Source organism: Oryctolagus cuniculus, chromosome 14 (assembly GCF_051225735.1).
Source record: "Oryctolagus cuniculus isolate XC-2025 breed Fujian yellow rabbit chromosome 14, ASM5122573v1, whole genome shotgun sequence".
Lineage (NCBI taxonomy): Eukaryota > Metazoa > Chordata > Mammalia > Lagomorpha > Leporidae > Oryctolagus > Oryctolagus cuniculus.
In genome coordinates, this window is record NC_142880.1 from 73,172,421 (window position 1) to 73,199,362 (window position 26,942).

Consider the following 26,942-nt stretch of genomic DNA (forward strand, 5'->3'; position numbering starts at 1 on the left):
TAAAAATAGTATAAAGGAAATGAAAATTAACTCCAATTTTGAAAGAAACCTATAATTCTATTAAAATTAATGGAGGATATCAATTTTAAGTTGTTACCTGTTCTATTAGACAAATTACTTTGTTACCTATGACCTGATTTTACATATTGACTTAAAAACAAACAATCAAAAATATGCTACTAGTGTTATCTACAATGGTTTAGGTCAACCATCTGATTAATTAGAACAAGGCTATGATTTTGATCATATTAACCAATCATTTAGAATCAAAATTCTGAAGTCACATCTAAATTTACAAATTTGACTGATCATTTCTCCAATTTGTACTATTGAAGATGAGAGCAGATGAAAAAGCATTTATCCTTCTAATGTAGATCTGTTGCAGTATCTTCCAATATCTTCATTAAAAGATTATACAATAAACTCGGGCACAAAATAACAAGTGCTTTTGAACTAATATATATTTTCAGAAAAAAATTATGGGCCAGTGCTGTGGTGTAGCAGGTAAAGCCACCACTTGCAGTGCCAACATCCCATATGTGCACCGGTTCAAGTCCTGGCTGCTCCACTTCCAATCCAGTTCTCTGCTATGGCCTGGGAAAGCAGTAGAAGATGACCCAGGTCCTTGGGCCCCTGCATCTGCGTGGGAGACCCAGAGGAAGCTCCTGGCTCCTGCTTTCAGATTGGTGCAGCTCTGGCTATTGTGGCCATCTGGGGAGTGAAATAGCAAATGGAAGACCTCTCTCTCTCTCTCTCTCTCTCTCTCTCCCTGCCTCTCCTTCTCTCTCTGTGTAACTCTTTCAAATAAATAAATAAATCTTTTTAAAAAGAAAAAAATAAATATTGTATTCTTATAGTTGAAATAAACATTTCAATATAAAACATTTTCAATTGACAACCATTTATTTTGATCTTTGCTTCTGAAATAAATATTTGGTTTAATCTGAGAATGTCCAAATTCCAGTAAATAAAACTATTTCCAACCAATAGTTGCTCTGTCATCAGATAGTATATTAGATATTTAGCTGATACAAGTATATTATATAAAGTAACCATTCATATTGCTTTTATCAGATAAGGGAACACTTAGGTGACCCTTCTGGGCTATTAGTGAAGTGAAAAATGCATGCTACTCATGCAAAAGTATACAAAGTAACAAAGAAAGAAAGGAGGATGGGAGTGAAAAAGAGAAGGAAAGAAGGAAGGAAGAAAAGAAAGAAACAGGCAGGCAGCAATCAAGGGAAGAAGAAAGACAAGTTGTCTAAGACATTCTATTGTCTCTCATTTTGGTGGGAGTATGTGAACACTTTATAAGTGGTTTTTTTTTTTCATTTTCCAGGTTCATTGAGGTACACATGACAAATTAAATTTGCATATATTTATGGTGTGCAATGCATTGTTTTGATATACAAAGACATATGTTGTGAAATGATTACCACAATCAAGCTATATAACATATTCATAGCCACACACACTTAACCTTGTGTGTGTGGTGAGAGCAATTAGAAACGATTTCCTTAATACACTTCAAGTACATAATATGGAATTCACTACAGTAACCTTTCTATACGTTGCATCTCCAGAACTTATTCATCCCACATAACTGGAAGTTTGTAAACTTTCTAAGTTTTTACTGAAATACTTGGAGGATAATATACATGATAAAGAACAAAAGTACAACTTTGACATTCTAAGAGATTCATTATATCTACTGAAATTTTCACCCAGGACATTTATTAGTAGTAAAGTGCATTAAAAAGACAGTTTGAAAACTATTGTTCCACTATTCAATTATAAATCACATTAATATAAACATCCCAATAGGTTACTTAGAATTTCCTGACTATGATCAAGGGGGTGGTCAACTACACCACATTGAAACCACTTCTCTCATAGCTAAAAAGAGGAAATGCAGCAGCTACTTTAGCTAATCCAGAATGCAGCTCAGCCAGAAAATTGTAGAGAAAAGTTTGACAAAGTTCTAAGTTTTCAGCAGCATGTTGGCTTACAATTTCTTAGGCTAGATAACAGAACCTTAATTTCCTCAGTATTTTAATTCTACCAAGTTAATCTAGTACCTAGATATTCTTCCTAGATTTTAAAATTTTGTTCTCATTAATAGCATTAGAAAGAAAACATATAAGAATAAAGCTCTTCTGGTTTTGTCAAACCCTGCCTATTGCATGTGTGCCAATCATGCTTCTTTATTCTGTCATACCCTTTAGTCCAAGTGAGAAGGTGGGTTCTTTAGTAAATCATTGCCTCATTACTCATAGAAGTAAGAACCACTCACATCTGTTTTTATACACTCTTACCTAAGAAAATATTATACATTAATATAATTTATATACAGCTTTAAAAAACAATTCATTTTGAAGATGATTTTTTATATTTGCCTTTAAAAGTGCTTCACACTTACTGCCATCTCTTTTAACCTACTGTATAATCTTCATTGATAACTAAGTCAGATAGATATAAGATTAAAGAGACAAAGAAAACACAAAGACACAGAGAGATTATCACTTGCCTAATGTTTCACAATCAGTAAGTGACAGAGGCAAGTGAGCTAGCATCCAGATGATTTGGCTCATGGCTCATTCCATTAAGAAGAAATTAATGAGGTGGAGAGTAAATATCATTTTTATGACTTGTTTCAAAATGCCAAAGATGCTGATATAGTATGAATTTTAAAATATAAGGCAGTTTTTAATAATACTACTTAAAACTTTTTTGAAGAGAAATTTCAGGTTTCAGATAAATCCAAATGTTATAATTTTATTTGAACTGATTTTTTTTACACATCTTTCATGTACTATGCTGGTATTTAAGTTTTGAAACTCAATTATCTGGACAAGTATTTGATCTAATGGCACATCCCATATCAAAGTGCCTGGATTTGAGTTCCAGATCTGCTCTTGATTTCAGTTTCCTCCAAAGCATGCCCTGGGAGACAGCAGGTGATGGCTCAAGTACTTGGGTCCCTGCTACCCACCTGCGAGACCCGGAGTAAGTTCATTGCTCCTGCTTTTACCTCACCCAGGGCTGGCTGTTGCAGGCAGTTGGGAAATAACCTAGCAGATGGGGTATCTCTATCAACCTTTCTGTGTGTATGTGTGTGTGTGCTGATGTTCAAATAAATAGTAATAAGAAATATTATTTTAAAATAATAATAAACTAAATTATCTCCTTTACCAGATTGTAAGTACATAAAAATCATAAAGAATATTCAGGGTACCACACACACCACATACAAGGATGGAGCAGTTCCTTGCACATAATGGAAAACTCATCACATATGCTTTATATTCACATATATTTCTATTATAAGCATCATTCACTAACCAATCATTATGTGTTGTGGATCAAACTGGGTAACAACTTCCCTCTGCCAGAATAGTTCAAATACCCTCTCCTCCCTTCTTTTATCCTCCACAGAAAAATAACATTTGAATTGGGAAACTGATTCTAAATTGTGTCACAGGATGTGAAAATGCTCTCTGACCAACTCACCTTCTCCATCAAGAGTCATCATCAATATATTCTTAGAGAAACAACATGGCAAATCAGACCAAATACTATACACTAAGGAAACCAACAAAGTACCGTTGTATTACCAACATTTTAAAATGGTATTACTGGGGCCGGTGCCTTGGCGCACTAGGTTAATCCTCTGCCTGAGGCGCAGCATCCCAGATGGGCACTGGTTCTAGTCCTGGCTGCTCCTCTTCCAGTCCAGCTCTCTGCTGTAGTCCAGGAGAGCAGTGGAAGATGGCACAAGTGCTTGGGTCCCTGCACCTGCATGGGAGACCAGGAAGAACCACCTGGTTAGCCGGCGCCGTGGCTCAATAGGCTAATCCTCCACCTTGCGGCGCCGGCACACCGGGTTCTAGTCCCGGTTGGGGCGCCGGATTCTGTCCCGGTTGCCCCTCTTCCAGGCCAGCTCTCTGCTATGGCCAGGGAGTGCAGTGGAGGATGGCCCAGGTGCTTGGGCCCTGCACCCCATGGGAGACCAGGAAAAGCACCTGGCTCCTGGCTCCTGCCAGGATCAGCGCGGTGCGCCGGCTGCAGCGGCGGCCATTGGAGGGTGAACCAGCGGCAAAGGAAGACCTCTCTCTCACTGTCCACTCTGCCTGTCAAAAAAAAAAAAAAAAAAAAAAAAAGAACCACCTGGCTCCCGGCTTCGGATCGGCACAGCTCCAGCCATTGCGGGCCATTTGGGGAGTGAATCAATGGAAGGAAGACCTTTCTCTGTCTCTCCCTCTCTCTCACTGTCTGTAATTCTACCTGTCAAATAAATATATAAAATTTTTAAAAAATGGTTTTATTGCCAAATCCTCTCATTTCTATCAGTGACATATCTTCCAAATATATATATATACACACTTTGTTCTATTTTTCTTTCTTTTTTTTTTTTTTTTTTTTTTTTTTTGGACAGGCAGAGTGGACAGTGAGAGAGAGAGACAGAGAGAGAAAGGTCTTCCTTTGCCGTTGGTTCACCCTCCAATGGACGCCGCTGCAGCCTGCGCACCGCGCTGATCCAATGGCAGGAGCCAGGATCCAGGTGCTTTTCCTGGTCTCCCATGGGGTGCAGGGCCCAAGCACCTGGGCCATCCTCCACTGCACTCCCTGGCCATAGCAGAGAGCTGGCCTGGAAGAGGGGCAACCAGGACAGAATCCGGCGCCCCGACCGGGACTAGAACCCGGTGTGCCGGCGCCGCAAGGTGGAGGATTAGCCTATTGAGCCACGGCGCCGGCCCTGTTCTATTTTTCTATGCCCACTTTGTGCACTCAAACCCATAACAACTGTCATCAAACAACCACGCTGCCTTCATACCCTATGTCTACAGATCCACTTTTATTCTTTCACCATGACACTTGTAATCCACTCACCAGAGGGCAGTCAGAACATCTTCCAAATATAGCTCAGGTCCTCTGGCATCACCAAAGCTCCCCTTTGCATCCTCGATCAAAGCAATAATCCCTAACATGGCTTTAAAAGGTGTAAAACACCTGATCTCCTTCTGTAATATCATCCACCATGGTTTCAGTTATCTGTTGTGTAACAAGCAATAGAATACCTTAGTGACTGAAATAGTATAATCATTTATTTGCTCGGAATTTTGCAATATGAGTGTGACCTGAAAGAGACAACTACCCCTGCTATATCTAGCATCAGTTAGGACTACTCAGATGGGCTGAAGAAGGCACTTTTAAGTTTTTCTCATGTATCTGGAAAGTTGGTTTTGTCTCCAGGTGGAGAGCTCAGCTAGCACTCTGGACAGGGCACTTCTGTTTTCCTTCATGTAGGCCCCTCATTCTTGCTGACCGTGTTTCCTCACAGTATGGCAGCTATGTTTCAGAGGCAGAAAAATCTAAGTTGCTTGTCCTTTTTAATTCTACAACCAGAATTTATACAATGTCACTCCTGACATACTTCATTCACCAAAGTAGTTAAAGGCCCAGTTCATATTCAAAAAGGTAGATATTTAGGGCTCTCTTATTAGTGGTCATCATAATAAGACTTCAGACCCAGTATATTTCTTCTTACCTTCTCTTCTTCTCTCCTTCGATCCATTCCTTGCTCCTTTCCTTCCTTTCTTCCTTACTTCCTTCTTTTTCTCTTCTATTTTCTCAGCACCAATTACTATCATAACTGAACTTTGCACATATAAAACAATATTTTTGCACATTTCCCAAGCTTCGTGCGCCTTTATTGCTCAGTTTGTGATATACCTTGCCCCACCAGTCCATCAGCCAGAAAATGAGAGCAGAAAAATTACATACAGTGAGAGAAAGAAGAGAATAATAAATGCCTTAATCAAATATGATTAATTCTTCAAAATCTCTTCAGCTTTACATTCACTTAAACTCAATTATATTAAATCAAATGTACTTATTTTATAAAACTTGCTTTTTAAAGAAAACCACTAGACATTTATACATTAAAATAAAATCATAAGGCCGGCACCTTGGCTCAATAGGCTAATCCTCTGCCTTGCGGCGCCGGCACACTGGGTTCTAGTCCCGGTAGGGGTACCGGATTCTGTCCCGGTTGCCCCTCTTCCAGGCCAGCTCTCTGCTGTGACCCAGGAGTGCAGTGGAGGATGGTCCAAGTGCTTGGGCCCTGCACCCCATGGGAGACCAGGAGAAGCACCTGGCTTCTGGCTTTGGATCAGCGTGGTGCGCCGGCTGCAGCGCGCTGGCCGCCGGCGGCCATTAGAGGGTGAACCAATGGCAAAAGGAAGACCTTTCTCCCTGTCTCTGTCTCTCACTGTCCACTCTGCCTGTCAAATAAATGAATAAATAAATAAAATAAAATCATAATAGAAAATTCAGGGAATGAAATCAATAAAAATGACTAGGGAACACTGTGAATATTTGGAAGTTATTACTTAGATTATAAAATAATTCGTTCCCAATCAGTAGCTTTGAAAACAGATAAAAATAAGATTAATTAGTTAGGAGTTTTATCACCTTGTTTTCCTCTGTAGACATTTAATTTGTCTTTCTTTCACTTTGGAAAGATCCATTTCAAAACTGAAAATATATCACGTGGGGCAAGTGCTGTGGAGTAGCAGGTAAAGCCTCCTCCTGTAGTGTCAGCAGCCCATATGAGCGACAGTTCAAGACCTGGTTGCTCCACTTCTGATCTAGCTCTCTGCTATGGACTTGGGAAAGTAGTGGAAGATGGCCCAAGTCCTTGGGCCCCTGCACTCATGTGGGAGAGCTGGAAGAACCTCCTAGCTCCTGGCTTTGGATTGGCGCAGCTCCAGCTATTGCAGCCAACTGGGAAGTGAACCATCAGATGGAAGATCTTTCTCTCTTTCTTTCTCTCTCTCTCTCTCTCTCTGCCTCAGCCTCTTTGTAACTGTCTTTTAGATAAAAAATAAATAAATCTTAAAAAAAGAAAATATATCATGAATCAACATTGTGGTTAACACAAATGTATACAGACTGATGAAGCCTAGGAGAACTTGTTTCAAAGCTATATTATATTAAAAAGAAAATTTGGCAAGTACATAAGTGACCATTTGCAGGGAAAACTCAACAGCATGAAGGAACTCTATGAATCTCTATATATATTTCATCTTTTTGAATCAATAGTCAATATATTATAGAATCATTAAACATCTAAAATGCTTAGTGAAACGCTGTAAATTGGTTCTCAATAAAACTGGGCCACCTTTGAGTGCCCAGTAAGGTATACAGCATAAATAAGGTATTAAATTCCATTTACTGCACATAGTTTTCTTATCCTCGAAAGATAACTTTCCATACCATATGACATGTATATAAGTAACATGTTATATATGTTATATAAAGATTAACTAAAATCTTGTTTTGTCACTTAAAAATGTGCAATAAAGATAAGAAGAGTTCAAAAGAAGAACAAAGCTATCACTACTGTTGTCAGCACATTTTAATGGTCAAATTTCATATATTCTGCTAAAAGATTGCAAGAACTAGGGCTTCTGCTAAACTTAAATAGAAAAAGGAGCAGGGATGTGGCCTAGCAGTTAAAAAAACTGTTCAAAATGCTCATATCCCATCATATCCCATTATGATAGTGCCTAGGTTAAATCCCTGGCTTTCAATCCTGACTCCAGCTCCCTATAAAAGGAGACCCGGGGAGACAGTGGTAATGGCTCAATACAACTGGGTTTTTACCATTTATATGAAAGACCTGGATGGAGTCCCTCAGTCTCAGCTTCAGCCTGGTCCCAGTCCCATCCCTTGTGAGCATTTTGGGAGAGAACCAGTGGGTAGGAACATGTTCTCTCTAGCGCTCTCTCTCTCTCCATACACACACACACACACACACACACACACACCTCTCAAATAAAGAAAGGATAACTTTCAATGAAGAAGGAGGAGGAGGAAAAGAAGAAAGAGTAAGAGGAAGGGGAGCAGGCAGGGAAAGAGGAAGAAGAGAAGTAAACAGAAAGAAAATTTGCTTCCATAGGATCATTTTTTGGGCATTAGAAAGCTATTTGACCTTAAACATTTGGCCACTATAATGAGACAATAAACAGAATTTATTATCAAGTCATCTTTTACAGCTTTGATAAAATTTAAAAGACTGTGGAGTAAAAATAAGAGTATTTACAAAGACATGGAATATTTCTAAGAAAACCTTTGCTTTTGTTACCATATTGCCTAAATCAAGCCTATAAAACAATATTAACAGAATGGGAGAGGGAAGAGGAAGTAGGGTGGAAGTGGGTGTGGGAGGGTAGGTATGGTGGAAGGAATCACCATATCCCTAAAGTTGTACTTATGAAATTTGTACTCATTACATAAAAGATTTCCTAAAAATATTAATGAATAACCCCATCTTGGGATCCTGTGAGGTTGAAGAATAAGAAGTATCAGGGAAGGAGTAAACAAGTGGTTAGTAATAGAGTACTAATTATATTTTATGTATTTTACTGGGTGAAATATTTTAGACCTGATAAAAATTTGCACAATACTACTTTGTAATATATTTATATATATACCCATATATATATATCCATCAATAAAAAGAAAATAAAATTATTTCATAAAACATAAAAATTAGCTTTATATAAAGTTCAGTGAAAAAAATCCATTCATAAATACCTTCTAGCTACAAAGATTATATCTATCACAAAACTCACACACATATATAAAAACATATATGATGACAGTATGATGTGACAATAGGTGAACTTTTATGTCTGCATAATTTTAGTTGTTTCAAAGCTATATTACAGGAAAAAGAAGATCTGATAAGTTCATAAGTGACCATTTTCAGAGAACTCAACAGCATGAAGGAACCCTGAGGGCAAAACAGACCATGTCACTATAAATACAAATAGCACTCATTCCTACCTAATTTGAAAGAAAACTAGCCAAACTCTAGAAGGAAAGTGAGACAAAGAACTATGAAAATTACTGTTCAGAGAACTGGCTCAGGATAAAGACTATTAGGAACCTAAAAATTTAGGTTATCCTGATTGCATTACTTTTCTTCAATATTTCCAGACCACTCTTGCTCAAAATATCACATGGCATTTCGCATACCACTAGAGTGACACCTGTCAGGTTTCTTCTTCATGGATCAGTCCACCCCTCGATCTGAGTCTCAATTTCATGCCAAGGTGCTGACTTAGCAGAAAAATCATACACAGTGGCATGGTGAATTCTACCCCTAACAACGAGACACTTTTCATTTATATTCATCAAGAAAGTACTTCACTAGCATCAAACCATGTACCCAGATCTAAGTTTGTTATTTGATTATCCAACTTAATCCCATTAGGCACTGATCTTTTAAATAGCACAGAAACTGCTGACAAAATGCCTCTGAAAACAATAGAAAATCCCTATGTGAGGAGTATTCAATTCCACAATTAGCCTTAGGAAAAGCTAGTGTTTACATTTATTTAAATTTTAATCAGAGACAATTTTAAGTGAAAATGAGTATCTTAGGAAAATGAAATCTTACAAAAAATGCTATGATTCAGTGAGACAAGCTGACTCTTCCTTTCCACTTAGATATCCAGGGACTTGGAACAGCACTTTCACCATAAAATGATCAAATGTGTTAGTCTCTTCAGAAACCCAGATTTAAACTATTCCCTATTTGTGGAGGACCTCTGATTTTTCTGTTTCTCCTAAAAGCCTGTATTTTCATATATTTGTATATACACAATGTAATATACATAGGCAGAAAATTAAGTATCTATTAATGCATAGGAATTCAAAACACCTTGAGAAAAAAGTGATTCTAATAGATATTACGGCAGCCTACAGAAATAGATAAGCAAATACAGAAAAAATCCTAGTATTTAAAAACTAATGTGTGCGCAGAGGACATGATAAACAATGGGAGGATGGTAGGATACTCAGTAAAGCATACATTTAGAGAAAGAAAGAAAAAACTTTCTTTTCAGGTAACAGGTATTAGTAGAGTACAAAATGAAAGTCAGAAGAAGTGTATCTTGAACAAGTAGATTATGGGCTTATACCTTCCTTTCCTTAGCAGCTAAACGGGCCCAATAAGCAATCTCAAGAAATCTTTCAGTTCCAGAGAGTTTGGGGAACATATTGTACAAATATCATTATGTCAGTGTGCTTGTGGAAAGCAAAGTCTTATGCATGCTGGGAAATCTCTCTTTTAAACTTACTTACATCTTTTAGCAAAAATGAATAGAAAACAGAACAAAAGGAAAAATTTAAAGCACACTTCTACATAAAACATTTCCACAAAACCATTGGAATATGAAATGCTCTAGAATCGAAATGGTGTAATAACAAACAGTATTAAATATTTTTAAAATACTTATGTATTTATTTTAAAGGTGGAGTTATGGGGGGAGAGAGAGAGTACACATGTACACGCTAGAGAAAAGGGTTGGGGGGGATAGATCTTACATTCACTGTTTCACTTTCCAAATTGTCCCAACGGCCAGGGCTGGGCCAGGCCGAAGCCAGGAGCCAGGAGCTTCATCCAGGTCTCCCACATGGTTGCAGCAGCCCAAGTACTTGTGCCATCTTTCACAACTTTCCCAAGCACATTAGCAGAGCTGAAAAGGAAGTGGAGCAACCAAGACTAGAATAGGCACCTATATGGGATGCTGGCATCACAGGCAGTGGCTTTTCCTGCTGTGCCACAACATTGGTCCCAAATGGTATCAAATATTGACAATGTAACTTCTGTGTGTGTATTAGTAAATATTAAAGAACAATCCTCCTGAAGACAAATCAAAAATTAGTTCCTGTCTAATGGCTTTAGCATCGTTTCATGGAGAGGAAAAGAAAGGACTAAATAAAAGTCGCACCCTAAGATTGCAAATAAACTATAAATAATAAGTAAATATCCTCTCGTCCTTTTCTTCCATGTCCATTTCCTTAACTTTTTCCCTCAATGATGCTTAAACTACTGTATATTTAATCACTGAGAATATAATGTGCACCTATCCTACAATAAGCTGTAGAGCAGGTATTTGAACTATTAATACAGAAAATGAGACAAAAACTCCCTCATTTTGAGGGCCCACTGTTCATTGGAGAAAACTGGTATGTAAACGCTAAACAGTGAAGAAGAAATGTACACGTGGTGGGAGTTTAGACTAAAATTCATTTTGGTAACAACTTGGTTTTTATTCTTAAGTTGAATAGACTTATATTTTTACAATTCCACATGTACTGATATATACCTTAAGGTAATTTTCCATGTTCATCCATAGCATGCTCGTAACAATATAATATATAAAAAATAAAAAGAAGGGGCTGGCATTGTGGTGCAGTGATTTAAGCCTTCGATTGTAATGCTGGCATCCCAAGTACTTGGGCCCCTGTAACCCATGTGGAATTTTAGATTCTTGCTTTCCAACTAACCTAGCCCTACCAAATGTGGCCAGCTGGGGGGAGTGAACTAGTAGATGAATGGATGGATGGGTGGATCAAAGATTTTCTCTCTCTCTCTCTCATTCTCTCCCCCTCTCTCCTTCTCTCTCTATCCTTCCCTCCCTCGATTTCAAATAAACAAATAAATAAATTTGAAAAAGATTACAATAAAACTTGAACATTTCTTTAAAAGAAATAAATGTGAAATAATTATAAAATGGAATAAAATACAGCTTTGAAAGTAAATTATCCTTAGTCCTTAGAAATACAGAATCGTATGACAAAAAGACTATGACATTAGCCTATATACAATATGATGCAATTTTAATAAAACTTAAATATATGCATTTATTTTGAATGATATATACACTCCTAATGAAAATATTTTAAAATGACAAAGAAATACAAACACTGAATTCAATATAATGGTTAAATTTGATGGGAGGCAGGACAGTGGCCAAAAAGAATTATATCCAGGTAGCTTCCTTGTAATTGTCATAATCCAGTTCGTAAATAGTTTGGCAGGCTCACAGTTCAATTATTATGCTTCTTAATTTCTTATATACTACGTGGTTTGTATGCTTCAACTTTCTCATAATAGAAATTAGATAATTAAAAGAAACCTTCAAGTGTCAGGAAGTTGGAGTGATTCTGTCTGAAGAACAAGGGAAGGGAGCCAGGAAGTGTCAGCAGGAATGAAACAGCATGAACTAAGGCCTAGATATGTGAAACAGCAGTATGCTGAGAAAAGTATGAGAAACATGTCAGGCGGGATCCTAGGGCATATATGAGAAGGGGCAGAAGATAATGATGACAAAGGAACCCACTGCTTCTACAGACAGACAGTCTTATCTGCCTTTAAAGGAAACTTGTCTTGAAAACCATAGAATGATGTGGATGTCTTCTTTTAATGCAGATAAGTTTTAAGACAGCAACTTTTTAGAAGGTGAATCCTGGTGACAGACTGTGAGAAAAAAAAAAAAAAAAAACTACCGGAGAAACACAGGTGTCAGTGAAAGCAACTCTGGGAGTGATACAATAATGTAGGTGAGGCAGGATGAATGTTTGAATGAAGATATTAAGGGTGGAGAAGGAGAGGTGAAAAGGATTAAAGATATGTAAGGGATGGATTTGGTGATTAAATGGATGTAGGGTGTTAGGAAGAATTAACAGTCGCAAACATCCCTAAATTTCAATATTTAACAGGTTGATGGGAAAACTTTCAAGCAAGTAAAATGAGAGAAGAAAATGGCTTGGTGGAGACAATGATAACTTCAGTTTGCAATTTGTTGAAGTTGAGAAGGTTTGAGAATCTGTGTGAAGTGAGAAGATGCTTGAAAATATAACAACACATTGGTAGAGAAATTAAAATTTGTGGCTCTTAATTAGTACATGTGACCAGGAGTGAAATATTTGTTGAGAGAAAGTAGAAGACTTGAGCAACAGTATAAATGGATGTTACTTTGGGAAAGAGACAGAAAACAGTGATAGTTAAGACCCTTAAATTCTGGAGTGCCAAGATTCATGATGTTCCCTCTATCATCCTCCCAGGGGAAGCCAAAGCCACCAAATTCTTCTCTGCTTCAGGTTTACGCACTGAAAAATTTAAATAAAAATAAGAGTGACTTCATAGGATTGTTATGTGTTAAATTAATCAATTTGTATAAAACATTTTGGATGTGTTTTTATCCATGCAACAATATATTAACCACATACTATAGGCCTGGTGTGCAGGATGCTAATTATTACCTTAGAATCACTTGTACTTACTACAATTTGAAGATTCTGAAAGAGTACTTGCCACAACCACCACACTCCCCAAACTACCCAATATGTCTGTCTCCCATCTGTGGATTGATAACTAATGACAAAACTTTCTCTTTTTTTAAAATTTATTTATTTCACAGCTAGATTTATAGACAGTGAGAGAGAGACAATGAGAAATGTTTTCCTTCCCCCAAATGGCTGCTACAGCCAGAACTACGCTGCTCCAAAGCCAGGAGCCAGGTGCTTCCTCCTGGTCTCCGATGCGGGTGCAGGGGCCCAAGCACTTGGGCCATCCTCCACTGCCTTCCCGGGCCACAGCAGAGAACTGGATTGGAAGAGGGGCAGCTGGGACTAGAACCCGGCATTGCAGGCGGAGGATTAACCAAGTGAGCCACGGTGCCGGCCCCAGGACAAAACCTTCAACCCAAAATTCTAGATAAGTTAAAATGCAGAGAATAGAAAAACTAATATAACTATATTATATTAAAAACTAAAATTCTAAACTTCGGCCCTTTCCTTACAACATACATTGAAAGCAGTGAGAAAAAAAGGGATCAGCCACTGAGTACATGAAGGGGACTGAGTTATCAGGGAGGCAGACGGGCTCTAGAAAGAGAACTCTGGAGTGAATACTCAACTCCACTGTTTGTGCTCAGCTACTTCCTTTGGACTGAGAAGTTTGAATATCAATGTCTTTCTGTCACAGCAATGAATGACTCTACTACTAAACCTGTTTTCTCTTTTGTGGATTAAGTGGCATAATCTACATGTTTAGCACAGTCCCTGTTGTATAATACATGATCAATAAATGTTGTGTATCGGTATATATGAGTGTCCCGCAGGCTGCACAGACTCCTCCTTGCGTGTAGTAATACTAACCCATTCTCACCCATTGATGCAACACCCAATTGTTAAGAAACGCTCTGCAGGACAACTTATGAAGATTAATTCCCACGCTGGGGTAAGATATGAGTGTTGTAAAGGAATAATACTTATAATGTTTACAGTATGCTAGATCCTATGGTGTCACTTTTCACGGACTGTTTTAGAGCATGAAGTATTCAGGCTATGGTTTCCTTTTTCCATTAAGAAGTAAAAGGCCAAGGATGTAGTTATTTGTAAAAGAAAATGTGATTCTAAAAGAACTTAAGATACTAAATGCAAAAATTAAGTCAATAATAAAATATTAATTCGTGACAGATTGTCATTTCATTAAAATTATTATGGACAGTGGCATACAATATACTTATCATAAAAATAGTAGAGTTCAGCGAAATACTCTCTTTCACCTCTTTATTTCCCTCCTTCCTTCCTAGAAAGAACTATAAAACTAATTGGCTTCTTGGAAACTCAACTATAATTGACATTTTCATATATTTTGCAGTTCTCATTTTCTTGCTTCTTATTATTTTCAGACCCAAGATTTGGAAACTATGATTCCCTGCTCAATGTTTTAAGAACAGTAATTCTTTTTTTTTTAGAAAATCTTGATCATAAATTTATTTTTTATTTTTATTTTTTTAACTTTTATTTAATGAATATGAATTTCCAAAGTACGACTTATGGATTACAATGGCTTCCCCCCCCATACCGTCCCTCCCACCCACAACTCTCCCCTTTCCCACTCCCTCTCCCCTTCCATTCACATCAAGATTTAAGAACAGTAATTCTAATGAAATAACAATCTTTTAATACCAACAGAAAAGAAATTTAAATTCTAAAAAATATGTATTAGAAACCAAACCAGCAGATGGAAAATATCCTTCTCTCTCTTTGAAAATAAATGAAGGAAGGATGAGAAAGAGAAAGAAGTTAAGAAATGAAACCAATCTAATGCTTCCTCTTTCGTTGACAGTCCAGGACTGAATTTTTCTTTTAAGTGAAATTCAACACAATGAAAATAAATAGATAGAAAAGCATACATCAAGATTGTCATTAGATGAGTCATTTAGTGCATCTGTATAAATTTTACCTAAAACCTCATCTGATTTCTCAATCACGCATTAAATTCACACTTAATTTCCACATTTTATTAAAAATTATCTTCACTCTTTTTTAAATGTACAATCTTTTGATAACAGAGAAGAATGTTGATGCTTTATATTTAATCAGATGAAATTATTTTCAATAATTATGTATTACAATGAGGTGTATGTAGGATAAAATGAAAAAGAATACAATTTTATTCTAGCTTTAGTTTAATATGATAATTGACACAAAGAAAACCATGGCATTTAAGAGACTTCACACCTTTTGAAATCCTATTTTTTCCCACTTTGGATAAGACTGTTTTTTTAAATTTTCTTCTAAATATTTTTTGCAAGAAACTCATGTTCTTTTCATGAATCTATTTTCATTTTGTGTAGATTTTAAAACAGGACTTACTTACTCAAAAACAACCCTTGATCAGAGGACATCAGCCCACATCACAAGATGTTTAGAAAGTAGACTTCTGCTGCCCTCTTTTGGAATACATAAGTGAACAATACCACTTTCAGTTCTGCATTTTACTATTGTCTGTGCCTTGCCACTGCCACTTTGCTGGGGAAACAAAGGGCTAGAACTCAAAATCAAATGCCCTGTTTATAAGAAAAGTGTAAATTTACTTTAATTCTATGTATTCAAAAATATTAAAACATTATTTTAAAAGGATTATTTAACTGCATGCTGAATAAAAAGCATAATGCCTTTGAATACTACAAATTCAGATTAGATAATCACCTCAGAAACTAAGGAAGTAATATGATCAACATTTTGGATTTCATGTAGTCTTAGAGTTACAATTATATTATTTTAATATAAAAATTATGTTTTATTTTGAAATTTACTTTATGAAAATACTAGGGAATTTTTAATCTACCATAACTGGAAACACAAAATATTTTTTAATTTGTAATATATTTATACCCATTTGAACAAGAAATGTTGAAACTTGCTGATAATATTACTGTCATCCAAAGGAAGTATACTCCAGTGTTCAGTGAGCCAGTTGAGACTTTGCAAATAGTAGATGAGTTCAGACAAAGCTTAGCTGATCACAGCACCAGAAAGACTAACACTAACAAAAATCTGTAAGTGATCCAAAATACCAAACTTCTCTAATAATAACCTAATTGTATCTGGTACCAAACAGAACAAAACAAAGTCCACCAAATTAAATATATGCACATGTTGTTTCTGAGAGGGATAAAAACCAATCAAACAATATATATGAAAATTCCCAAGAATGCTGAAATCTGAGTGTGTTTTTCAGTTACAAGAACACCTCTGGAAGGATGTACTTTGAAAATCTGATGAAATAAATGACTGCACGTTAAAAGTTCAGTTAGAAAGAACATAATATATCAGGATACCAGAAAACAAAAGCAATAAAGAGAACTCATGACAAATGCATGGTCAGAACACTCATGATGAAAAAAATAGGAGCCATTATTAAGAAACACTTGTTTCTAAGAATATAAAACATGAAATTTTAACAAGTCTTATTCCCCAAATTAAACTTTCCTACCAGACAGGACAAATTATTGACATCAACTTCCTGTGTGGACAAAATCTTATTGTAATATTTCCCTATAAAAAAATCTCAATTTTTTGGCTTAAATAAAACAGGGCAAGAGTTAATCAACAGCAATTTCAGATGTAGTAGAAGTTAGGATAATACAAAAATCTATGTAAATAAATAAAAATGTGTATTAACTACACAACTTATGAGCTCTTACAATCAATCATCTTTTTTTCTTTTTAAGTATTATTTTTACAACCCAATTTTCTATTATTGCATGATATTTGTATACCCACATACAAACCTTCTTAACTGAATGAATAGTAATAATTATAAGCATTATTATGCAAACATCCACCTTATTTTAAAATTTCATAAATATACTTCAATTCAATTATTTTTATTTCTCTGAAGTAAAAAAAAATTTCAACACATATGGCAAACAAAAATTACTAAGTGATTTACCACGTAAGCAAAATATCTAGATAATTATGAAGTATAAATGAAGCTGAATTATGTGATCCTGTTGTAGGAGTCAAAACACCCAGGTGCACCTAACTATATTGGATATTGTAGAATAAGCTCAGATCTATAGATAAGTAATTTGTTTGATTTGGGACAAGAAAATTAAATAGACTTTGTCTAGACAGAATGACCTCATTGCATACATTTGCTCCACAGAAGCCAGAATCTAATGAAAATTCCAAATTACTTTATTAAATAAATGTCTTTAGCTATGCATATATGTTGCTTTCTGTGAGGCAAGGCAATTCTACTGTGGTAGTTGTAAATTTCACACTGCATTAAAAAATAATAGAAAAGTTCTATGAAGCGTATATAACAAATTGTAGAGAATTCACAACACTCATTTATTACTTTTTTGATGCTGATGATTTCTATTTAAATTCATTACCATCAATACATGACTCTGCCATTTGAAACTAAATTTGTTTATTTCAAGACTGCATAAGTTTTAAACAAAAAATTGGACTAAAGTGAGAACATAAGGAAAGTCTCAAATTACTTTTATTATCTTTTTCAAATATGGCTATGTCTATGGGTGTGTGTGTGTGTGTGTGTGTGTGTTGTTTGGTTTTAAATTTAATTTTTGCTGTATTTTTGTTCTAGTTTTCTAGGTTGGAAGAATAGAATATTTAAATGAAAGAAGATACAGGGACAGGTATGGATGAATTCATGATTAAAACTGAAACTGAGATGAAATTTCAATAACATAACTTTGAGGGAAACTAGCATTATTAAAGGCTATTTACTAGCAACAAAATTCAACTTTATATTGGAATCATCCATATTATCTTTGTATATAACCACTATTTCCTGATCCATGTACTACCAGAAAGATCACATCCTGAAAATTAAATCTAATGCTGATAACGAATTGGGGGTACTCTAAAATACAAATGAATGCAGGAATAAACAAATAGATCTGATGAATTATTTCAGGAAGACACAATGATTACTCTGGCTACTGGAGCTCAGAAAACGACACATTGATCTAAGTAAATGACTTGTTATTTTCCAAGCCCTTTTTTTTTTTTCAAAGATTTATTTATTTATTTGAAAGCAGAGTTGCAGAGACAGAAAAAGGGAGATCTTCCATCTGTTGGCCCACTCCCCAAATGGCCGCAACTGCCAAGTGAAGCCAGAACCCTTGAATGTTTACCAGGTCTCCCACATGGGTGGCAGGAGCCCAAAGACTTTGGCCATTTTCTGCTGCTTTTCCCAGGCCATTAGCAGGGAGCTGGATGGGAAGCGAAGCTGCAAGGACTCGAACCAGCACCTGTATGGGATGCCAGCGATGCAGGCAGTGGCATTATCAGCTATCCCTACAAGTCCTATAGATTTTCAGGTCTCACATTAAGGAATTGGTTCCAGATTCTAAGAGCAAGAGTACAACAATTTCCACTGCTTTACAGTTTACAAACTAAGAACAAAACATGAAATAACTGGAAACCATTATGCTTAGCAGAATAAGCAGTGCTCAAAATGCAAATATCATATGATTTCTCTGATTTGGGGTAACTAATCTATAGAATAGAAAAAAAATGTAATGTATATGAGTGAAAATCACCTCTTGAAATCAAATTATTATTTATAGCATTTGTCTATACTCTTAAGGAATGGTGGTCTTTCTACTTACAACTTGTTGAATTATTTATTTCATGGAGGATTAAGCTTGTGATTATGAAGTAAATTGAGAGTATTTTATCACAAAAATTAAAAGAGAAATAAGGAGGAGGAGAGAGGATGGAAAGTATCATTATGTTCTTAAAACTGTATACATGAAATATATGTATATGTATATATGAAATACATGACATCTGTTCCTTTATATAAATAAATAAAAGTTAAAAATAAGATACAGCAGGAGAGATATAGGACTATAGATTGTCCCTTAATTAAAAAGCAATCTGCTGATTCTGCTATTTCTAGCACAGCTAGTCCGTGGTTGACCAGCATTTCAGCATTCCACAATATCATAGCTACTTAGTGTGGTTTTATTTTTCATTTCTTGGCCACTACCTCCAATCAATTCCTATTGCCAATGGAGAATGAAACATGCAACATGTCCATATCTTAAGGGCTGGCATAAAAGCCAAATTCTAACTTGGCACAGTCACTCTGTCAGTTCCTATTCTTAGTTATCCCACCTGTGTATTAAACAAATGCAGAGACAGGGTCCCACTGGCTGGCAATGAAGTAAAAGAATATTTCTAACTATTTCATGTGTATAGTGCCTGAGAAAATACCAGGATAGTTCCAAAGAAGAATGGCACATAAAAAGAGAAGAGTTAGAGTACACATATATTCCAAACGCACATCCAACACACACAGAAGGCTGCCAAAATTTAGCACATTTGTATAAGACTTAGTTAGGTTCATTATCTTGGAATGTCAGATTAGATACAAATATTCATGTGGAAGGTGGTATTTTGGTGGTTAGAAACAGCATTTTAAGATGAAGTAATACTATGTGGAGCTGTGGAAGAGAAAGGAGCAAAAGCAGAAAGCAGCACACGGATTTCACCCATCAGCATAGTTAAGGCAGCAGTCTCCCTGACCCCAAGATGGCCAGTGGTGCCCACGGGCGACAGGAAATATCAAATGCCTTTTGGAGTATTCTTTATGTTGGTTGATTCTCGGGAGGGTGACTCAGAACCTTATTGCACAGAATACATTTTGTGCAGGCAATGGTTGACCACCAGCATATGGCAGGTACTCTGTCACCACTCAAAAAGCATTATCCCTTCCTACTTACTAACAGAACCTCAGTGCACTTTGTGTGATGATGTAACCAGGCCCCAGAGATAAATTATGGTTAGTAGTCCTATTTCCCTTTTCCCAGAGATTTGTGCAGGGTGTATATGTAACCCAATTATAGACAATTAAACTGAAGGGAAAATCAGCTAATTAGTCAGATAATGTATGTGATGAAGAATACATTCCTTTTTTAAAATTTTATCTTTATTTTCTTTTTTTCTACCTAGGATGCTGCTATGGGAGGGTCTGAGGCTACCACTACATCCATGGTCAGAGACAAGGCAGATCACTTAGGACAGGATGGAAAGATAAAAAAGATCTGGATCACTGCAACATCACTGAGCTGCTGTAGTCAGCCTGTACCACCACACCTCTTATTGTTCCTAAGAATTAAATGTCAGTATTGGTTTTACATGCATTATTTTAACTTATTTTATTTGTTTACTCAAGAAGCAGAGAGATAGAGGTATTGATAAAGATGTAGATGATAGATAGATAGATAGATAGATAGATAGATAGATAGATAATATAGAGAAAACCCATCTAAATGGTTCATTTAGATGAACACAACATCTGGGTCTGGGCCTCTCCAAAGCCAGAAGCAGTTAAATAAATTCATATCTCTCACAAGGGTGGTAGGAATCCAACCACCTGAGCCATCACCACTGTTCCTAGTGCCTGCACCAGCAGGAAAACTGAATTCAAGAGCCAAAAGTCAGCTTCAAACCCAGGCATTCTGACATGAGACACAAGCATCTCAATGACCACCATCAGCACTAGGACATTTGCTTGCACCTGTGTTTAGGCTATTGTTATTAGAGCATCCTGCTACCTGAAACAAAATTCAACTCTCAGTTACATAACAGCTTAATGTTTAGGCAAAGTAACGGAATCATTCATGTGAATAGTGGTAATCTAGTTGATCGCAGAAAACCTGTTTTGTTGACAGAATTTGATATTTTGTCTTAATGGGTCTAGAAATTGATGTATTTTTACAGTATCTGGTTGATATGACACATGTAACATTTCTCTTTTCTCACTTCTTGGAATTAATATTAGCAACAAAAATAAAAACAATAGTAGCTACTGTTATTTATTGAACAATTACTATGTGCCAGACATTGGACTAAGTATGATCTCTATTAGTCCTAATAACAACCACTACCAAGGAGAGTACCAAGCATGTAATAGGTTATAATAAGCTTATTTCATTATAAAATGAGCAGGTGAACAAATTACGTGACTATTATTAATCCCAGATGAGAAAATTAAAACTCAGGAAAGTTAAGCAAATTGCATACGACTATACAGATAATGGAAATGCTGAAATTTAAAAGCATGACTTCCTAAGGCATAAGCAGACTCCCATAAAAAGTCTGGCCCACAAATGTTGCTTCTGGGTGTTTAGTGAATGAACATTTTGCACTATTAAAAGTGGACAGTACATCTCTTTTGTCTTGAGTCAAGTTGTTTGGGTTTGTATTACGGTTTTCATTTATTTTATTCTGAGCACCTTTAAAGCTATCTTCAATGATACAGAGTACAACAGAAATGGTTGGGGTATAGCTGCATGAAATTTATATATATATAGTATATAATAATATTTACTATTTAATATATAATGTATAATATATAACATACAGGAGGGTATGGATAACCAGATAGCCAGAATATCCTCAAACTCTGTAGTTAGCTAAGAAGAGGATCTGTCAGGGCAGGTAGAAGCACCTGGTATCTTTCATGTAGAAACCAAGTTAATCCTAGTCTACAAACAATTCTTCCAGGTTGGCAGGAAATATTACCTAATTAATCATTGCCATCATTTTTCACCATTCCTTCCAAGAGTTCTGTACAAATTCCAGGAGTTTCTGCAATTCGAAGGCATCTGAATGAGAGGGTCCCTTTGATATCAGTCTATACACACACTTTCTGCTGATAAACCCACTTCTCCATTATCATGGCCATCTTAAGGTCAACTGGTTCAAATACTTCTATGCCACAATAGAAACCAGAATCCTTGCCATTGTAGACATCTTCCTAGAATTCTGATGCCTAGCCAATAAACCACTAAGAAACAAAGCCAATTCTCCTATACCTCCAGGATCTAAGTCAACTTCTTCAGTAATGACCTTTCACCATTCGGGAGAATATTTGGTGTACGTGAAAACTCTCATCTCCTCTATCCCTTGCCAAGCTTCTCCAAAATATTCTCTGTACACAAATATATTAATATATATATATATATCTTATATTTTACCTCCTACACACACCCTTGTTTCTCCTTAAGTGCTTGTCTTTGAAAACCAAAGTCAAACAGGAATGTGGTTTTGGTGAGCTTTGTAGACTATTTATGATCCCCTCTCCTACACACTCACATTACTTACTCTATTCCAACTACATAAGTTCTGATTTTCTCCTCGACTGAAGGAAAGCAAAAAGGGAAATGTGAGAATAAAAGATTTACTAGTTAATATCCCTAAGAATTTCCCTGTCACATTGGCAAATGTGAAAAATCTATTTTACTTTTATGGGACATAACATAAAGAAGCTTCTGTAGGAGGCATAGAATCAAAGAATCTTTGTTATAATTCATGTGTAAATGTTCATCAGGAATGGCTTAGTTCAGGGCTACAAATAGTGAATGATCCCACTGGAGATATCTGAGGCTTTAAGTGTAAATCAATTACACAGTCACACTTAGGCTCTGAAGGCAGTTCTACTTTGTTAGAATATACTCCCTGGGAAGTAGCATGTTTTCTAGGAAATGGAATTGGGAATGGGAAAATAGTAAGGTGAAGGAAGAGAAAAAAAAAAAACAAGCAGTGATCTTGGTAGGTGTTCCCAAGCTTTCTGGGATGGAGTGCATTTAAATGCTTTTAAACAGAATATTCTAAGAATCCAAATAGAGACCGGGATTACAAATGACTAAATGTTGGATATCACTTTCTTGATGTGCTCTTCTGTTTTCATCGAATGGAGGAACTCTCTAGGATGATGTGTTCTGCAAGAGTGGTTTTATGTTGGAAATGTGCACTGCTACAATGATGGGCATTTAGTTACAAAGCCATTGAACATACCTTTATCCATAAAGATCCTCAAAAGAAGAGTCAGCTTGGGTGGAAGAGTCCACCAGCCCCTGTGCTGTGGAGCTAGAAAGTGGCTTTCTGTTACATGCCACCATTTATGGCCATTGTGACCCCCCGGTTTGTCCACTAATTTCCTGGTTATATGGCTCAGTTCCCACAAGGAAGGTCAATGTCAACTCTCACTCAAAGAGCCAACTTCAAATGGGTCCACACTACACTATTAAATTGCATCTTATAGTCAATTTATTGGTAATACTTACCAGGAGCCCCTACTTATAAGTAGCACTTTTTCAGAACTAGTCAAGTGACATTTGTCATGGGGAAATAATTGACATGTCAAAATCTCAAATAATTGATTTTACCTAGCTCCTCAATGTGAAATGTATTCACAGATAAATTTGTAAATTTATAAAATCTTCAAGATTTTTAATGTATTAAACTTTGTTCTATATAATATATCTTTTAAAAAGTTTTATTTATTTATTTATTTTTTTTTTGACAGGCAGAGTGGACAGTGAGAGAGAGACAGAGAGAAAGGTCTTCCTTTGCCGTTGGTTCACCCTCCAATGGCCGCCGCGGCTGGCACGCTGCGGCTGGCGCACCGCACTGATCCGATGGCAGGAGCCAGGAGCCAGGTGCTTTTCCTGGTCTCCCATGGGGTGCAGGGCCCAAGCACCTGGGCCATCCTCCACAGCACTCCCTGGCCACAGCAGAGAGCTGGCCTGGAAGAGGGGCAACCGGGACAGAATCCGGCGCCCCAACCGGGACTAGAACCCGGTGTGCCGGCGCCGCTAGGCGGAGGATTAGCCTAGTGAGCCGCGGCGCCGGCAGTTTTATTTTTTTCTTAAGGAAACATCCTGTTCATTACATAAGAATCAATGAACAATTATTATTAGTGGTTAATTAATCACCAATTGACTTTAATTAATAAAATGTGAAACATTTATTAATGATGAAAAATAACCCACTATTAGTTATTGGTATGAAAATCAGTAAAACAGTAATCCTTAGATATTTAATGTGAAATACATTTAACATAATTGCTGATAAATGTATAAAATTATATGATTTTAATTTCTTTATAATATAAATTTTTTTCTTTTGTCAAGTATGTCATCATAAAATAATTATTTTATTTTAAGGGAAAATTGTTCTAATATCAAATAAGAATCAATCAGCCACTTTTCATTGAGTAAAAGCTATGTGTGCCTTAAATGTATTTACTAGCTTAGTGCTAGATATTGGTCTATTTATTTACCTACAGACATGTTGATGACTCCTTATATTCAGAATTGCTAAGATTATGCTCTATCTAGCTACAAGGTGGCCTGACTGATTTATTTATCACAGGTTGAAGAATTATTCTCTTTTAAATTACTTGAATTATTGTAATGGTGGTGATTGATCAATTAACACTTTTTTTTTAAATTTTAGATTTAACAAATACTGAGAACCTTGTAGGTACTTGACATTCTACCACACAATCAGATATTAGATGTATAATGACAAATCATAGAGCTTGGTCTCAAGAATTGTGTGGCTTGTTGGTGGAGACAGATGTGTTATGTTAATTAGTAGACGTTTCTATGTAACATTTTTAAATTAAGTGTAAAATATGAAAAAATTCAAAACATATAAGTAATTTTAATGAGTCTTTATGAAGTAAACATACTCATATAATCAGAAATTTTTATGTATGACATATCTTATAGCACACACTTATTTTAATATTATTTTTTATGAGTCATCTTATTTTTGTATAGAATTATAATCCAGCCATTCTTACTGCTATAGAGTATTCCAATAAAAAGCATATTACAGTTTATTTATGCTTTACATTATAGTCTGTAGATTGAAATTAAGTTGCTCTGAGACCGGGTACATAATGAAGTGTAAATCTATAAACATTCTTGTTTGCATCCTTTGGTGAATATTTTATATATTTTTGTAGGTCATATATGTACAGGTAGATTCATTACATCGTAAGTTCTGCACAAGGCTACCATTAATAGATATTACCCAATATTTGCTAATGAAATCACATGAATATACAATTCCACAAAAAGTTCATAGGAGTTGCAATAACCCCAGAACTTGTTATCATTGATCATTTTCCTATTAGTTTTTCTAGTGTAGAGTAACATAATTGAATTTCTCAGATTATTAATTATATTGAGCATTTTTAGTTAGCTAGCTTGTCATCTAGTTAGCTTCTTTTATGAATAACTGTTCAAGTGTTTTGCACACATTCTTTTATTTTCCTCTGGCCTTATTCCTATTAATTTTTAGTTCTTTAAATCATGAATATGAATCCTATGTCAAATATATTCCTGAGATATACACTTCAAATTGGCAACTTACATTTGCACTCTCTTGGTGAGGTCTTCTTGTGAGTAAATTATTATTAATTTTATAATAATCCAATCTTTCAAAATTTTCTTTATGATAGTATTATTTGTCTTTTTAGAAATATTCTATTTAAGAGGCAGGGAAAGAGACAGAGATGGACAGACAGAAAAAGATCTTCCATCCACTGATTTACTCCCTCAATCTCCGAGCAACCAGGGGCCAACCAGGCTAACGCCAGAAAAAAGAACTCAATCTTGCCCTTCCATATGGGTGGCAGGGACTCAAACATTTGAGGCATCAAATGCTGCCTCCCAGAGTGCACAAGGGCAGGAAAACGCTAGAATAATGAACCAAGAAGGACTCCAAATCAGGCACGGATCTGGCATGTAGGCATCCCAAGTAGTCATACCCATTAAGTCCTATTTAATAAATATTTGTCCCTCTGGAAATTCATGTACATGATTTATTTTTCTTCTAAAAGTTGTATTTTAGGCCGGCGCCGCAGCTCACTAGGCTAATCCTCCGCCTTGCGGCGCCAGCACACCAGATTCTAGTCCCGGTCGGGGCACCGGATTCTGTCCCGGTTGCCCCTCTTCCAGGCCAGCTCTCAGCTGTGGCCTGGGAGTGCAGTGGAGGATAGCCCAAGTGCCTGGGCCCTGCACCCCATGGGAGACCAGGAGAAGCACCTGGCTCCTGCCATCGGATCAGCGTGGTGTGCTGACCCCAGCGCACTGGCCGCGGCGGCCATTGGAGGGTGAACCAACGGCAAAAGGAAGACCTGTCTCTCTCTCTCACTGTCCACTCTGCCTGTCCAAAAAAAAAGGTTTTATTTTAAAATAATTAATATTTAGATTCAGGTGAATTTTTGAGTATAGCCTAGGGTCAAGATTCATTTAAGTAATATGGAAATTCAATTAGTCAAAGACTATTCTTGAGAATAACCTTTTCCTTCTGTCCTGTAATATCATTATGGCCTTAAATTAGATTCCAATTTTGTGGGTAGTTATGTCTAAATTCCGATCGCATCCATTTTTCTTTTCTTTTTTCTTTTTTTTTTTTTCTTTTTTTTTTTTTTTTTTTTGGACAGGCAGAGTGGACAGTGAGAGAGAGAGACAGACAGAGAGAAAGGTCTTCCTTTGCCGTTGGTTCACCCTCCAATGGCCACCGTGGCCAGCGCGCTGTGTGTGGCGCACTGTGCTGATCTGAAGCCAGGAGCCAAGTGCTTCTCCTGGTCTCCCATGCGGGTGCAGGGCCCAAGCACTTGGGCCATCCTCCACTGCACTCCCGGGCCACAGCAGAGAGCTGGCCTGGAAGAGGGGCAACTGGGACAGAATCCGGCGCCCTGACCGGGGATAGAATCCGGTGTGCCGGCGCCGCTAGGCGGAGGATTAGCCTAGTGAGCCACAGTGCCGGCCCCATTTTTCTGTGTGTCTAATCTTACATAAATACCACACTGCCTTAATCACTACAATTATACAATGAATCTTGATGTCTACATATTTAATGATTAGAACTGCTGCTTTACTATACTTAATATTTTCTCAGCTCTTATTTTTTGTTCAGGCATCAGAGAATTTCTTTAAATG

The 26,942-nt window shown here is 36.5% G+C and overlaps 1 long non-coding RNA gene across 2 annotated transcripts in view; it reads right to left on the reverse strand.

The window, feature by feature from the left end:
• Positions 1-26,942, reverse strand: part of LOC127492741 (uncharacterized) — a 296,618-nt gene that overhangs the window by 76,093 nt on the left and 193,583 nt on the right. The window lies entirely within an intron of this gene.